Below are 16,522 nucleotides of genomic sequence, written 5' to 3' on the forward strand. Positions count from 1 at the left end.
TGTTTTTCGACAGCTGCGGATTCCCGTAATCTTTGTTCCTTGTCGAAATCAAAGCATCATTCTGCTGTTTTGAAATCGACAACATTAGCACTTGAGACGGGGAAGCATTTCCACTTTCAACCAGATTTGTTCCTGGATTCGGAAATGGATCAGTTAACACTGCTGAGGTTTTCGAACTTTTAAAGAATCTCTTAAGCTCAGCTTTGTATGGACATTCTCTCGTCCAATGATCCTCATCGCATATCATGCACCCTGTAGGGGGTTTCCTATTTCTAGGAGGGTTTGAAGAAGATTTTTCAGGAGATTGCTCATCCTGTTTCTTCTTCTTCCCTTTACCTTTCTTCTTGCTTCCTGGTTGTTTGGTTTCTTTGCCCTTATCTGTCGATACGGAATTTACTTCCGAAGCAAGAAGTTTGTCTTTTGCATTTTGACCTGAAACCTTACGGGCCTTCTTGGATGTAGCCTTTGTCGATTTCGTGTCTGTCGTGCCAATCACGCCATCATCGGCATGAGAGTCATTGTTTGATTTAGGAGGAGGAGGAATTGAGGATTCCAGTCTAGGGGCGTTAGGTATTTTGTCGTAGAGCGTGCCAGACTGAGTGTAAATCAAATCCAGATATTGTGCACGAGCGATAAATTGCTCTTCTGTTACGACTCCCCCCTTTGCCACATCTTCCGTGATGGAAGGCAGTAATGACTTGATAAACCATTCAGCTAATAGCTGATCGGGAACGTACGTTTTTACCATCCTACGACGACGCCGCCACTCATGTATATGATCAGATATGTGAGTGGCGGTTGTCTGTTTAAAGTTGGTAAGCAGTTCCGTTCCCATTTCATACCTTATCGGTAATTGAAAATGGGTTAAAAAGGTTGTGGCTAAGGTGCTGAAGTTGTCGAACGAAGCTCTAGGCAATTCAATGTACCATTTTGCCGCTGGACCCATTAACGTCCTCTGAAAAAGGCAAAGTCTTATCGAATCATCATTTAAAGTGTTTGATGAACACCATAGATGAAAAGTCATCACGTGATTCGATGGATCTTCACCCAGATTTCCATTAAATTTAGGAATATCTGATGGAAGTTTATGCGGAATCGTTGGCCACCAAGGAGCGTAAGCAATTGGATCGTTTGTTAACCGGTTTAAATCAGGTAACTCTAAAGTTGCCACGAATGGTAACTGTTGATTCAGGTTAGGTGAAGCATACCCAGGATACGATGGAATCGCCTGAGCAGTTGGTCTTTGCATACCGACATAATGCATTTGATGCTGGTATGTTTGGCAAGGTTGGTGGACTTGACCATTATAAAATGGTTGGTTTTGACCATTTTGAATGTACGGCTGTCCACTGTTTGCAAAGATCTGCTGCTCAGCACCTTGGTATACTTGTTGGAATTGTGGTTGTTGGTATTGCGCTAGCCACGGTTGTGAAGCCATGTGTTGTTGCCCGATACTAACCATTTGACCAAGGTGAGGGGTAATTGTACCCATCTGGGCCTGTGTCACCCCACTAGTTGGCAATTGTGGTTGAGTCGCAGGGTCAAGGGGTTGTTGCATTACAACCTGAGAAACTTGAGGTTGACATACAACAGGCAGCGCTTGAACTTGCGACACCGTCACAATAGCTGGCATAGTCGGTATGTTCGACATAGGTACGCATTGTTGCATCGAATATACAACTCTTGGTTGTTGAGATAGTATAGGTACCCAACCACTTGAGGTAATTCCAGTATAACCTGAATGCTGTTGTGAACTCCCGTATGGATATCCTCCCATAGGTGGTAATGAAAGGGCGTACTGCGCCCCATACGGTGGTAATCCAGAACTCAAGGGAATTGTTTGCCCTTGGGGACCGGACTGCCCAAATTGACCTCCAAATGGATCAATTTGTTGAGACTCAACATAAGAGTTTCCGGATATAATTCCGGATGAACAAACAGGAACAGACCAGACTATCGAAATAGCCCCTGGATGGGCTTCTTCTAGCGGTTGTGAGCTAGTCGGGACAAATGGTATGCCGACGAACATTGTCGGAGTGACAGCAGGGAGTTCTGTCGTCGCTGTGTCAGAAGACACAATCCTAGATGTTGACGGTTGTTTAGACATTTGTAGTCTATCCAAAAGATTACCTAGCGATTCTACAGGAACTTCCGCTGGTGGTAGACTAACTTCTGATGTCGAAGGAAATAGAGTGATCCCGACTCCAAAATGCGTTGGAGTACTTGCTTGAGGATCTTCTACAATTTCTTCTGTCGCAATCAGACTAGGTGGAAGGGGAAGACCGTCAAGTCTGTAAAATATTTCTGGTGCCGAAGAGGCAGCGATAGATGTTTGAAGAGTAAGACTCTCCGAACCGGTTATAGATGGAACTGGTTCAGTAACACAAGTGTTTATTCTCAAACTAGGATCAGTACCACTGTCCTTCTGTGGCTGTTGAACTTCTTCTGTTGAGGCAAGGATTCCAGAAATGTTTGGAGTAACCGGAGTCTCTGATGTCGTTGGAACACTTGTTCTAACTTTGATAGGAGACTTGGATCCGGTTAAACGAGTTCGCTTTGTCCGTACTGGTTTCGCTTCCGGAGACAAAGAAGGTTGACTCGTAAGCCTCTGCGAACGACGAGGTTTCAATTGACTTTCTTCCACGATTGCGGATTACTCGATCAACTAAAATAAAAGGGAAAGTATGGTTCCGTATTAAATGAATTTTAGACGCTTTTGACACAACTTGTTTTTTCAGTTTTTAAGAGTCGAGAAAAAACAAAAGATGACTCTAGTCTCCTTCGATTTTTAATGAGCCTGAAGTGACAAGTGCTCAGATGGACCTTTTCCGTTAAGGAGTCTGAAAAGGAACGAAAGGGACTACTCTGGAGGTCTAGGTAGAGGGAGTACCAAACCAATCGCAAAACTGCAGAATACTTTTTACGGTACGGAAGTCAATCTTCCCGAATGCTGTGTTCGGTGCATTGCGATCAGTAGGGCGGCCAACACGGCTTCCTATGGATAAAGGTTTTATGCCTATAGGGGTCTCCCAATATATACTTGACGGTACGTGGGAGCACAAGTCCGTACTGGCACTTATCGTCTCAAAGTGGAGGAATCACCCAACCATCAGTGAGGACAACAGTTACCAGGCATTACGACGCCAGAATACGTCTCTAGCCTAGACCTCTAAATGTTGTGCGTTAAGTTACAAAGCGTTGTTAAGTTCATTGAATTTATTTTAGGTTGATCTTTCTTATGAAGTTTGCCTTTTGGGTTCACCACGAGATGTAGATGTAATTCCTAAAATGCAATCTAAAGATGATAAGCAAGCTTTTATCTCTTTTCAGCAATGAAAATCCTAGCTACAAGGGGAAAACAAAGACACAATCTTTTCTCAAAGAGCAAAGAGCACACTGTAAATGCACTTTTCCTAAATCAAGCCAAATAGACTGTCAATATGCAAATGCACATGTGCATGTATTTGTTTTTCACTTTCTCAATATTGATGCCTAAAAAGAAAGTTGTTGTACAAATTTGAATTCGCTTTCAAGTGAAAAACACAAACAAGCTTCTTTTCGAAATCAAAAGGTAGAGACGATTACGACACTTTATGATTTTGAAGTAAACACTTGTTTCGACACCAGAAATTCACAAATTCAAGCCAAAGGCAAAAGTAAAAGCATAATCAATTGTCAACAGCAAATAAACTTTCTCCTAAGATCAAAATCGACACTTACGACAGATCTAAATCAAAGGATGACGGTATGACCATTCTACTTTTGCAATGGGAAACTGTAAATGACGTAACAAACACACCAAAACAAATACAGTTTCTTTTATACAACTGAGACGAAATTAAGGCAAATAAAAGGGGCTTTTAAACAGACACACACACTGATCACAGGCTGCAAAAATCAGAGGCAAAACTGGAAAAAATGAGCAAAGAACCTCAGCTGCACAGGGCTAAGCTGATCAACGCACCTGGTACACAGAGAAAATGGATTGCAACACAGGTTGCCCTCTCGGGAACTGCGCTGAAATGCAGGAACTCTTCACAGCACCTGCGCTGGGGCAGAAACGAGAATTCTATCCAGGTTCTGGGTCACGGTTTGCGGTTTAATCTATGGTTTTTGGCCGAGTAAAAGCAATCAGTAATGCACAATCAGAGGGTTGATTTAAAAGAGGTTTAAGAGCTATCACAAAGGGTAATCAGATCATTTGTTAATCAGCTGTTCAGATCATAAACAGATCCAGTGAATGGATTGAAGTAGCAGATGTCTACTTTGCATTTGTAAATGGAAAATGCAGTTCGATTCGCTACTTCTAAGTTTATGAGACGAACAACAAGAGAAACACAAACAAACTAACTAGACATGATCCCCAGCGGAGTCACCATTTTGTTATCGGGAAAAGTGTCTATTCAGAACGACCCTATCCCACTGAGGTGTGACAGTGACCTCAGAAACAAACAGGGAAAACTACTCTTGTATTCTCCTTTATGAACTATAAACGAAGAGGAATAGGATGAACCAACCTGTGTCTTGCGCTAGTCCTTTGATCCAATCTCTCTCCTCTTTGACAGCTTCCAGCTACCTGCTCCCTTACTTGCCCAGCGTCACCAAGTTCCTGCAAGTTCACAGAAGAAGGAAACTACACAAAGACATGGATTTATGTTCATAAAAAGCTTAGGATCAGATTTAAGCTAAACATACAAATATAACAAACATCAATGATATACAAGCATGTAGGAGAAACTCAAATAGTTTTATTGATAAAACAAGAAGATCCAGGAGGAGTTACAACCGATGATTCCTGATCCAGCATCAACCTCCCAGCATAGAATCCCCTCTTTACCTCCAAAAAAGCATAAATCATCCAATACTCTGATATCTATCTCAAAACCAACAACAATTCTCTGCAATGTACAAAATTCCAGCCTCTGGATCTCTTGGTGAGGGATCCATATATAGATGTATGCAAAGAGGATGAGTCAGCTCATGAATTGATTAGTGGCCTCTCTCTGTCAGTTCTTGCTTCCACTTGGAGACTGAGAGCCTCTTACTCATCACTGGTCGAATTCAGTGAGGCAAGTGTCATTGGAGAAGATTCTGGAAGCTTCCATTGTCTCTCCACCTCGTGGAATGACTCTGCCACTTGTCATTTCCCACTCAACGCACCCTAGTAGTGCATTCAAGTGCGTTGCAATGCACCTAGCCAGTGTATTTGGGTGCTTGGCAACGCAGCTAGCTAGTGGAGCAGCTGAAATGATCCTAATTTGACTAGTTCTGAGCAGTTTCTGGTGGAGAACTTCTGGGAGAAGCTGTAATTTGTTGACCTTGTTTCTTTAGGGGCTGGAACAACACTTTTAGGGACTTAGGATCCCTTGGTTTATGGACATTTCATGCTTATAGCTGTAAGGCACAAAAATGTCTATAACACCTCCCCCCCTCAAACCCCCTGTGAGCCCCCCGCTACGCAATCAGTGCAACAAAGGGGGGGATTCCCCCCCCCCCCCCCCTTCTAACCCCTCGGTTAACTACGTGGGATAGTCGTGGAAAGAATATAACACAACCCAACAATAGTATGGGATGGTTGCAAGTCTCATATATCACTCACACAAAGAATTCAACAAAATTATAACATAAATTTCAAGAAAATAAAATTATTTATTATTTTTTACCATCCTTATCATGGTATGTATTTAGTCCTTAGGGTTAGCTCAATTGGTTGAGTACCCATCGTCAAAGCACCTTAATTTTATATTGAGAAGTCACATGTTCAATTATATTGACGCTCTCAGGATTAAGTAAATCTTCAATTTACTTAACATTTAGCAATCAGCAGAAGTTATGCTTTATTTAATTGACCTACATAGAGGGGGTTATGAATAGGGACAACATTGATTTTTTTTTTTTCATTTTGTGCTTGTATGCATTGAAATTTGAAATGGTTATAATAGATGAATTTGTTGACAATATGGGAGGATTTCAAGACACAAATATCACAAGAATTCGACAAAATTATAACATAAATGTCTAGGAGATGAAATTATTTATTTATTTTTATTTTCCTTATAATGGTATGTATTTAGCCCTGAGCGATAACTCAATTGGACAAGTACCCATTATCAAAGCACCTTAATTTTATATTGAGAGGTCATAGGTTCAATTCTCATGATGCTCTAGGGGCTAAATTATTTTAATTTGGTAGCTCATAGATCCTTGAGAATTGAATTTTATCGGTGCTCTTGACTCAATGTCAATGATCAAAATTACCTAGGGTTTTATGTTGGTTCCAAGAAATCAAGATTCTCAATTACATTTATAATTAATACGGCGATGTGTAACATCCCACATATAAAAGTTAATTAGGCATCAGATTAAAATTGAGAAAGTCTTTACTCCATTATTAATCTTCTCCACATCGTTAGCTTGTGTTAATTCACTTATATTGTGCCATATCAACAACCACATGAAGGGAATCTTGTGTTAAATTGTTGTTATTGCACTACTACTCGTTTATCATACTTTTGCACACACTTTGACTCTTGCATAACAAAATCCTTTGCTAAATTTAAAAATAAGGGAAGATAGTCATATAAAATGGAACCATATAATCATTCATCTTATCAAGAAGTATATAAGAAAGATAAGAAAGTGCATCATGACATCTTCACTTATAGAGAAACAAATAGTAAAATCATCAGCATGCATGGAAGCATAAGTTAAAACGTTGGGGAAAAATTATGTATCATTGCATTATCAAGAACCACAACTACCATAGATTGATACATATCCATTGCAACATCTATTACTTAGATCCTTGTTGCAAAATATTTATATTTTTTAGATCCATGTCCACAACAACCTCGAGATGCTTTTTTTTCAATGTTTATATATTTTGGCCTTGTATCATCTTTCTTTTGAGAGACAACATTTGCATAGGTTGGGCTTGCTCTCTCTTTTAGGACACACAATGAAATATTGAAGGGATTTTGTTGGTGACAACTTGTTTTTGAAATATTTTGTTGAATCCTCACAAGAAGTTGATTTAGAAAGTGTGCAGGGACATTGTAACTATGATATGCAAGCACATAAGTAGATATATCCTACTTAATGATTGGTAATTCATAAATTGATTGTTATCTCTAATACCCCCAACAATTGCCTATTATTTTTTATCCCCTTTTTTTAGTTTTGAAGGGCTTGCAATTTTTCAATGCTAGATTTGAGGATCACCATAATATTCCCACTCAAGGATAGAATTTGAGGGCCAAATTGTCCTCATGTGGCATTTTGGCTATCAAACATCGTTAATAAGTTTAACTTATGATTGTCAATCGTATGAGATAGAACTAATTAACAAGTGACAAACTCAACCTTTCATGTGAGTTTATGTATTTTTTATGTCAACATAGTGTTTTGCCTAGCTATATTCATTTTCTTTCAAAATTTCAATGCCATGAATCATTTTAACATGTACCAAAAACTATGAAATCAATTTTTTATGGTCATGGTTCCCATTAATAAAATAAGATTGTAACTTTTAACAACACTTATATCAAAATTATGAAAAAAAACCATTAAATAAAAATATAAACATATTCACCTATTAACATGCACCTAAAAATATGATAAAATACCTTTGATTATTGCGTGAAAATTATCCAATTAACAAGAAAAGTTACAAATCCCATTGTTATTCCTACTTTGCAAGAGCAACACAATTTTAACAACTTGAGTGCCACACACACACACATATAACGTTATATATAAAATTATGTTTTGACTGGGTTAATCTAAATCATAATCTTTTCGCCATTTGAACCGATTCATCATAATTATTCTGCCATTTGCACTGCAATTGTTCTACAATTTGCACTATGTCATCATAATTTTTTCGTCATTCGAACTAAATTGTGTCATTGTTTGCATTGAGTCATCATAATAGTAGAAATAATAAAATAAGGTTAGCTGACATCGTCAAATTTTAGAGAGAAAAAACAAAAAACTATTTTTCAACTCGTATTTTCAACATTACTCATTACGGTTTTACTCAAATATATCACTACTTATTTTTTATTTTTTTACATTTTTACTCCAAAAATGGTGAATCATCCCCCATAGTTGATATCATCACCTTGAATCCTATTGGTTCTTATAAAGTTGATTTTGGTTGTACATTTTTGTTTTCAGGCCCATTTTAGACCTCAAAATTTCTCTAATGATCATAATCATTTCACCATTTTCACTAAGCCTTGGCTTCGCCTTTTAGTAGTCAGAGCCCTCAAGGGAAGTTGTAAAATCAACACCTTCGGTTAATACCATTCTCACACACTCGAATTGGATTAGCTCAATTAGTGGAGCTTTTAGATTTGGTCATGCTTAAGGATTTTTAAGCCCTATAGTACTAGTGTATCCCTCTTATTGTTATTGTTAGTGTAGCCTCCTATTGTTATTATTGTGGGCATGTATCCCCCATGTTGTTATTGTTGTGCCCCATAGAAGCCCACTAATTGTTATTGTTGTGTCATTACATTATTATTGTTATGTAGGATATGATTATATTGTGACCCCTTAGACTTATATATACCGAGGTTTTATCATTTGTATCATCCAAGAATTATTCATTTATGTAATGTAAAGGAAGTTTCCCCCTCAAAGTGGATAATTCTTAAGTCGTTAACCTATCTTTTCTTCTGATTTGTCACCTGGTTGCATAACATTTGGTATCAGAGCTTTGGATTCTAGGGTTTCGCTGCTGCAAACAAAGCATCTTGGAATTTTCACTATAAAAAATTCTACAAAGGTTCAGAAGCTAAAATTACGACCACATGGAACTGAAATCTTGATGAAATTCCTGTAAAAATTTCAAATATTGATTCGCTATATTTTCTAAGATATGGTCTAAGGAAGTTAGGGTTTTTGCATGCTCTAGAATTCAGTCTCAAATAGGTGACCTTGGTAAAATTGTCATAACTTCCCCTACGAGCATCAGATTTGAATTTCATAAGAAGAGACTGAAATTGCATGGACTATAGTTTTTCATGTATCCTTTTCAGGTTTGAAGGTTGAAATAGTGACATGTGGCATTGCCTACAATTTCGCTTTATTGAACCAGTCCATAATCAAGTCATCGTGGGAGATTGGGAATAACATTATCCTGAAGAATTAAATTTTGGTCTGACTTGTGCCGTTGGAAAGAAGACTTAGAGGGCTACCATAGTTTTTAATTTCATACCTTGGAGATCTGAAATTACAAACATACAATAGTTTCAATATCAAGCTCCTAAAAAGAAAGAAAAATGTGTGTGTTTTTTTTTTAATTTTGCATAACGTTTATTTGAAAAATTAGTTTGAAGTGATTCAAAGTACATAGTGAAGCATATATAACATTGTTTGATTCCAAAATGCCTTGAAACAAAAAAATGGACACACCTAGTAAGCAACCAAAAATCTCTTCTATAACGCATGAAGAAGAGGCATAATTAATGCAGCATGATATATCAAAATCATGAGACCAAGTGCAACAAATTTTGCTCTCAATAAAAGTAACAAAAAATGAATTGGAAGCCATGATGAATGTTAAGATAGATGGTATAAAAAGGAACATGGGAGTTTTGAATGATGGTCTAAAATCATATATGGAAGTAATGATGAATTTCAAGATAGAAGGGTTGAAGGAAGGTTTGGCAAAGTTGTTAGAAGAAAGGCTTCCCAATGGTGACAAGGTGATCCATGAAAATCATGATGAGGACAAAAGGAATATGAATTATGATTTCAGAGATTCCAATGTTGGCTTTAAGAACCACCACATTCCAAAGATCGATATGAGAAAGTTTGATGGCAATGATCCAGTAACATGGATACTACATATGGAGCAATATTTTGATCTCCATGATGTGCAACACACACAAAAGGTACGCATTTCATCTTTATATTTAGAACCCAATCAGTTTGTATGGTATTGATGGCTTTGTTCTCGTAAAACACTTTTCACTAGGTTAATTTTTATGGAAGAAATGATAGCACATTAAGAAGATACAAAGAGAAACACCTTCTTTAGCCAATTGATAAATCTCAAACAAAAGGGTTCAATGGAAAAGCACATTGAGGACTTCCAAAATTTGAATATCAAGGTAACTAATATGCCAGGGGAGCATATGATTGATTTCTTTATAGGTACTTTAAAGGATAAAATCCAACATGAGGTTTGTCTTTGGGAACCTAATTCATTAGAGAAGGCATTCAGGGTGGAAAGAAAAGTTGAAAGAAAAATTATGGAAATAACTTGGAATTCTACCTCACAACTATAAATATGGATGTGTTGCTACTCCTATCCCTCCATAACCTACAAGTTTGACACCACAAAAATTGGAGGAAAAAAGAGAAAAATGGATTTTTTACAATTGTGATAGAAAGTACACTAAAGGTCATAAGTGTGCTGAGAAGAAATTATTCTACATAGATTGTGAAGAAGAGGAAGGAAAGGAACACGAAACATCAAAAGAGGATTATATACACTAGGAACCAGCCCCAAAGAAAGAAGAAATGAATCTAGCCATATCTTGTATTGCATTGGAAATAATTACCACTCCTCAAACTCTCAAGAGAGAAGGATATATCAAGAAGAAAAAGGTAATAGGGTTGAAATATTCAGGTATTACCCATAATTCTATTCATTGTAAGATAGCTAAAGAATTGAATTTCTTTCCATATCCAGCACTAGAGTGTCAAGAGATGGTTGAAAATGGAGGAACTATAAACTTCTCTAGAAAGTGCCATAATATCAAGCTAACCATGGGGGAATATGTATTGAATAGTCCAATGCTTTACATCCAATGGGTGGTGTTGGTGTTGTGCTAGGAGACCAATGGTTACAATCTTTGGGCATGATAGCTTTTAATTTTCAAGAACTTTTCTTGAAATTTTTTTGGGAAGGAAAGGAATTTGAATTAAGGGGTATCACAGGGAAACTATGAAATATAATTAGCTCTAATGGCATGACAAAGATTATGAACAAAGAAAAAAATGGGTGTAATTGAACAATTATGCTCACTAGGGGTTCAAAGATCGAAATAATCTATTTCTCCAAATCTCCAAAAAGTCTTGGACAATCATTCCAAGGTATTTGAGACTCTCAAAGTCCTCCCACCTATGCATGATCATGATCATGTTATTCATTTGATTCCAGGAAGTGTTCCTCCAAACATCAGACCTTACAGATATCCATATTCTCAAAAGAGTGAAATTTAACGTATGGTTGCAAAAATGATAGAGGTCGGTATAATTCAACCTAGTCAAAGTTCTTTCTCTGCTCTAGTAGTATTGGTGCACAAGAATGATGGATCATGGCATATGTGTTTGTATTATAGGGAGCTCAACAAGCTCACTACTAAATATAAATTTCTCATTCCTTTCATTGATGAATTATTGGATGAATTACATGGATAAGTTTACTTCACCAAGTTGGATCTTTGTTTAGGATATCATTAAATTAGAATGAAGACTGAAGACATTCTAAAAACAGCATCTGAACTCATGAGGGTCATTATGAATTTTTGGTCATGCCTTTTTGCCTTACTAATGCACCTTCCACATTTCAAGGTTTGATGAATTCCATTTTCAAACCTTTCCTTAGAAAATTTGTGTTGGTGTCTTTTGATGATATATTAAGCTACAACAAGTCTTAGAAGGAGCATGTTCAACATGTTGACAGGGTGCTCAAACTATTGGAGGAGAAACAATTATATGAAAAAACCTCCAAATGTTTCTTTGGAGTAAAGGAGGTGGAATATTTGGGTCATATTGTATCTCATGACGGTGTTAAGGTAGACCCTAACAAAATTAAATCCATTAAGGAATGGAAAATCCCCACAACCATAAAGAATCTTCGAGGATTTCTTGGGTTGAGAGGGTATTATCACAAGTTTGTTAAGAATTATGGGAGAACAACAACACATCTAACAACATCATTAAAGAAAGATTCATTTTATTGGACTACATAAGCAACTAAGGCCTTTGATCATCTTAAAGAGGCAATGTGTCAAACATTGGTCTTAGCTACGCCAAACTTCACAAAAACATTTATTGTGGAATGTGATGCCCTAGGAAGTGGAATTGGTGTTGTTTCAATGCAATAAAGAAGAGCCATTCCTTTTGAAATCCATCCAATCAAGGGAAAGTATTTATGCAAACCTATTTATGAGACGGAAATGTTGGCAATACTTCATGGCAACCTTGCCTAATGGGAAGGCACTTCAAGGTAAAAAAAAATCATGCTAGTCAAAAATACTTTTTGAAAAAAAGATTATCTTCAAAAGAGTAGAAACAATGGGTCACAAATATGTTGGTTTGTGACTTTGAAATCATCTACAAAAAACAGAAGCAAAATGTTGTTGCAGATGCACTCTTAAGAAAGGATGAGGATGTAGAAGCCTTTCTTTGTGCCATTTCTATTATCCAGCTTGATTGGATAACCAAAGAAAGGGATGAATGAAAGAATGATGAAGAGGTGTGGACACTAATTCAAAATTTGTAGCAAGATCCCACTACATCTGATACATTTAGATGGAAAAATTATTCATTATGGTACAAATATTGCTTATATATTTGGAAGAATTCCCAACTCAAACAAAATATTCTTTTGGAATTGCACACCTCCCCCTTAGGATGGCACTCAGGATTTTTGAAAACTATATTCAGAAGTTTGTGGCAAAATTTTTGGTTTTTTAACAAAATAAAGTTGAGACAATTAAGACCTTGTGTCTGTTACAGACTTTGGCCATTCCAAGTCAACGTTGGGAGGAGGTCTCAATGGATTTTATCACAGGTTTACATAAGTTTTTAGGAAAGAGTGTCATCATGGTGGTAGTTGATAGACTTACCAAGTATGCACACTTTTGTGCATTATCTCATCCTTTAAAATCAAGTACAGTTTCTATTGCATTTTTGGAAACAATTCAAAAGCTACATGGAAACCCAAAGATTATTGTAAGTGACAAAGATCCCATTTTCACTGGAAATTTTTAGGTGAAATTATTTTTTTGTCTTCGTACTCAATTAGCTAATATCTCATCTTATCATCCTTAATCTAACGGGAAAACTAAGATAGTGAACAAATATTTGGAAGGATATCTTTGTTACTTTTTTATCTGAAAAACAAACATAATGGGTCAAGTGGTTACCTCTAGTTGAATGGTGGCATAACACTTCTTTCTGTTGAAGGAAATCTAACTAGGTTCGGTCTTCATAAATGTACTTTTGATATTTTTATTTATTCAAGAAAAAAATATTATTTTTATAATATATGTCAATGAGTTTCTTTCTCATTGAAATAGGTCTAGCACAAGTTAAAGTGTTATAGGTGAGTCCAATAGTCAAAATAAAATGTTGAAGACCTTAAGGCATGTTGCATCATGTATATGTTTGTATAGAAGTCAAAGAATACTCCTCCAAGAAAATTCAAGTCTCCTCCTAGCAAAGACACCATCAAAAGAAGCAATGGCACCATTAAAAGCACCCATCAAAGCAAAGGAAGTCAATTCGGCCTCAAGGCAGTAAGTTGGCCTAAAGGAGGGGCAGTCCTCTATATATAGGGGATGTCCACTCCTCCAAAGAGAATGCAATCATCTCTGAAATTAGCAAAGGAAAAGGACCCTAATTCTCTAGGGTACATCTCATACGTGCAAGGATTAGGGATGCAATGTTGTCACACTAAGACTACCACTATACATCAAGAAGGGACTCGAATGTTCAAGATAAGGGAGTATCCTTAGGTGAAGGATATCACTAAGTACAAAAAGATAAGTATCTCTTCTAGAAGGTCTACTAACAATGGAAAGAAGAATGAAGTACTGGAAGGATGTGGACAAAGTGTCAAGGAAACATAGTGTAGAGAAAAGGAAGGACTTGAATTGTGCTTGGAGGATCTTCTAGTTAAGGGTCTAGGGTTTGGCATTGATTAAGAAAGAAGCTTCAATAAGAGAAAAATTACCGAAGGGTTTTCGTCTCAAGAGAAGAGAGGTTTTGGCCCTGGCAAAGAGCCAATATCTTATGTTCTTGCTTTATGTTCTTATAGCAGTTTTATGAAGCATGCACACATGCATTAATAAAAAAAATATTAATCTAACAAAGACAAATTGTAAAAATACTTCACAAATTATTATCTAGCCATGAAGAATCACTCTACACCTAATTGCCCTAGATTCTTCAACATGGTATCAAAGCCAAGGTAACACATCAAGGAAAGGGAAACTCAAGAACACTCATCAAGGAAAGGAATCTATAAGGTTAAAGCATCAAGCCAAATCTACTCAAGGAGAAGAAGAGCATTACACAAAGGCACCTACAAAGAAGAGAAGATCAAAGAGGGACCTACAGGGACCTACATCATCTACAAGTTACCAAGCAAATCGCATCATCAAGCAAATCCACTTGGAGAAGGAAACTTGAAGAGAACCAAGATCCTAGGAAGGCAAGCCATCAAGTCTTCAAGAAGAAAGAAAATCCACTACATCTCAAAATATATCAAGTAATTTTATGTCCCCTTCTGAATATACATCAATGTCTTTTTTCAAGGAAAGAAACAAATTGCTATGTACCAATAACTTTCTTGCATGGAAGAAAAGGATTGATTTACTTCTCAAGGAGAATGAAATCCTAGAACATGTCAAAGGGAATATCACTATACCTGCTAAGGAACAAACTCAAGCCTTAGCCAAGTATAATAAGAATGAGACAAGAGCTCAAAGCATTCTAATAGAATCTATCAAGGACTTTCTCAATCCTTAAGTCTCCAAATTTGAAACAGCAAAAGAAATTTATAATAAACTAGTAGAGCTATTCTCAGTAACCATAGTTGGAGAAGTGATATCTCTAAGAAATGAATTGTACAAGATGAAGATATCAAAGGAAGGAATAGATCCCTACTTCATGAAGATCTCTGAGATGAGGGATCAACTTCAAGAGCTTGGGGAAGTCATGTCTGACAAAGAAATGACAATTGTAGTACTTAATGCTCTACCTGAGGATTGGGGCAACTTAAAATAAAGCATATATGCCAAGAAGAAAGCAGCCACACAGTGAAATGTGGTCTCTATGCAAGACAAAGGAAACCAAACTTAAAGAAAAGGAAGATGTGGGATCAAAGGAGCAATAATTTTCTACCATGGCCAAGTGAAAGGGAAAACTTGAAAAATTTGGTCCACAAAGATATGTCCAAAATCCAATTCCATGGATGCCAATAATATGGACACTACAAAAGGAATTGTCCTAAGCTTAAGAAGGACAACAACAAAAAAATAAAGAGAGAAGAAGCTTACATGACTCAAGAGGTGGAAGAAGAAGAAAATAAGCAAAAGAAGGAAGATCCTTCGGATCTCTACTATGACTAAGTCAAACTCTTTACTTCAAGTCTTCTTTCAAAATTTTGAGTAGGATAGGAGCATGTAGGAATAAAATAAAATTGCATAGCTAGAGACATCTTCTAGACTCTATAAACATGGAGTACATAGAGTTCTAGATACTCATGTAGAAAGAGAATTTATAAATGAGAACTAAATGCATGGTTAGAAATATCTTCTAGAATATAGGAGCATGATGGACATAGCTCAAGATATTCATGTAGAAGGAGCATACCTAGTATAGGACCTCATTCTCGATGAAATAAAATTGATCATGATTAAGAATATTAGAAGACCTCCATGAGTCAAAAGAAAAGAAACATTTTCAAGGAAAGGGTCTTTAAGATCCTATCATGAAATCTTAAAAAGAAGGTTCGTGAACCAAAGTAGATGTCACATTGGGAATCCAATTCATGGGATTCAAGAAAAGGATGATATGCAGACAAGCTAAGATAAAGCAAGAAAGGCCACACCAAGGACAACCAAATGAAGCTAAGATGATCAAAGGAGAATCAATATGAGGTACATATGCATCAAAGTTTAGTCATGTTATCATATGTATATTATTGAATCATGGGAATAGTTCTATAACATGATCAAGTACAAAAGAAAATATTTCACCAAGGACATGCTCGAAGGCATGTGCTACAATGCAATGAAGGTAAACAAAAGGATATGCTCACATAAGGAGTATAATATTGTTGACTAAGAGGCAAGAAGAAATGTTGACTAGTATAGGAAGCAAGCAATGAAGAAGTGCTCTCACAAGGAGCATAATGTGGTTGAAAAATCTATCCAAGAAGAAGAAAATGAAGAAAGAGATTAAGCATGTGAAGAACACCATGATCACCGAGAATCACTATCTGACAAGATACATTGAAGATATCTCCCGAAAGAAGGCATGACAACTCTGACAAAGGAAGAAAGTACCCTTGACACCTATGAAGGCCTTGGAGATATGAAAGATGTAGATAATTGATTCTACTCTATGAAGATGTCATGATGAAGAAGCCATCCAGCAAAAGCACCATTTAATGTTGAAGCAATATCAGGATAAAGTGATGATGGGCTACTAGGTCCAAGAATATAAACAAGCAAGTACAACGAAGCATATATGAGAAGATTATTCTAAAGCA

This window comes from Pinus tabuliformis, chromosome X (assembly GCF_031772625.1).
Source record: "Pinus tabuliformis cultivar Carrire ecotype Pingquan chromosome X, CPIR1, whole genome shotgun sequence".
NCBI lineage: Eukaryota > Viridiplantae > Streptophyta > Pinopsida > Pinales > Pinaceae > Pinus > Pinus tabuliformis.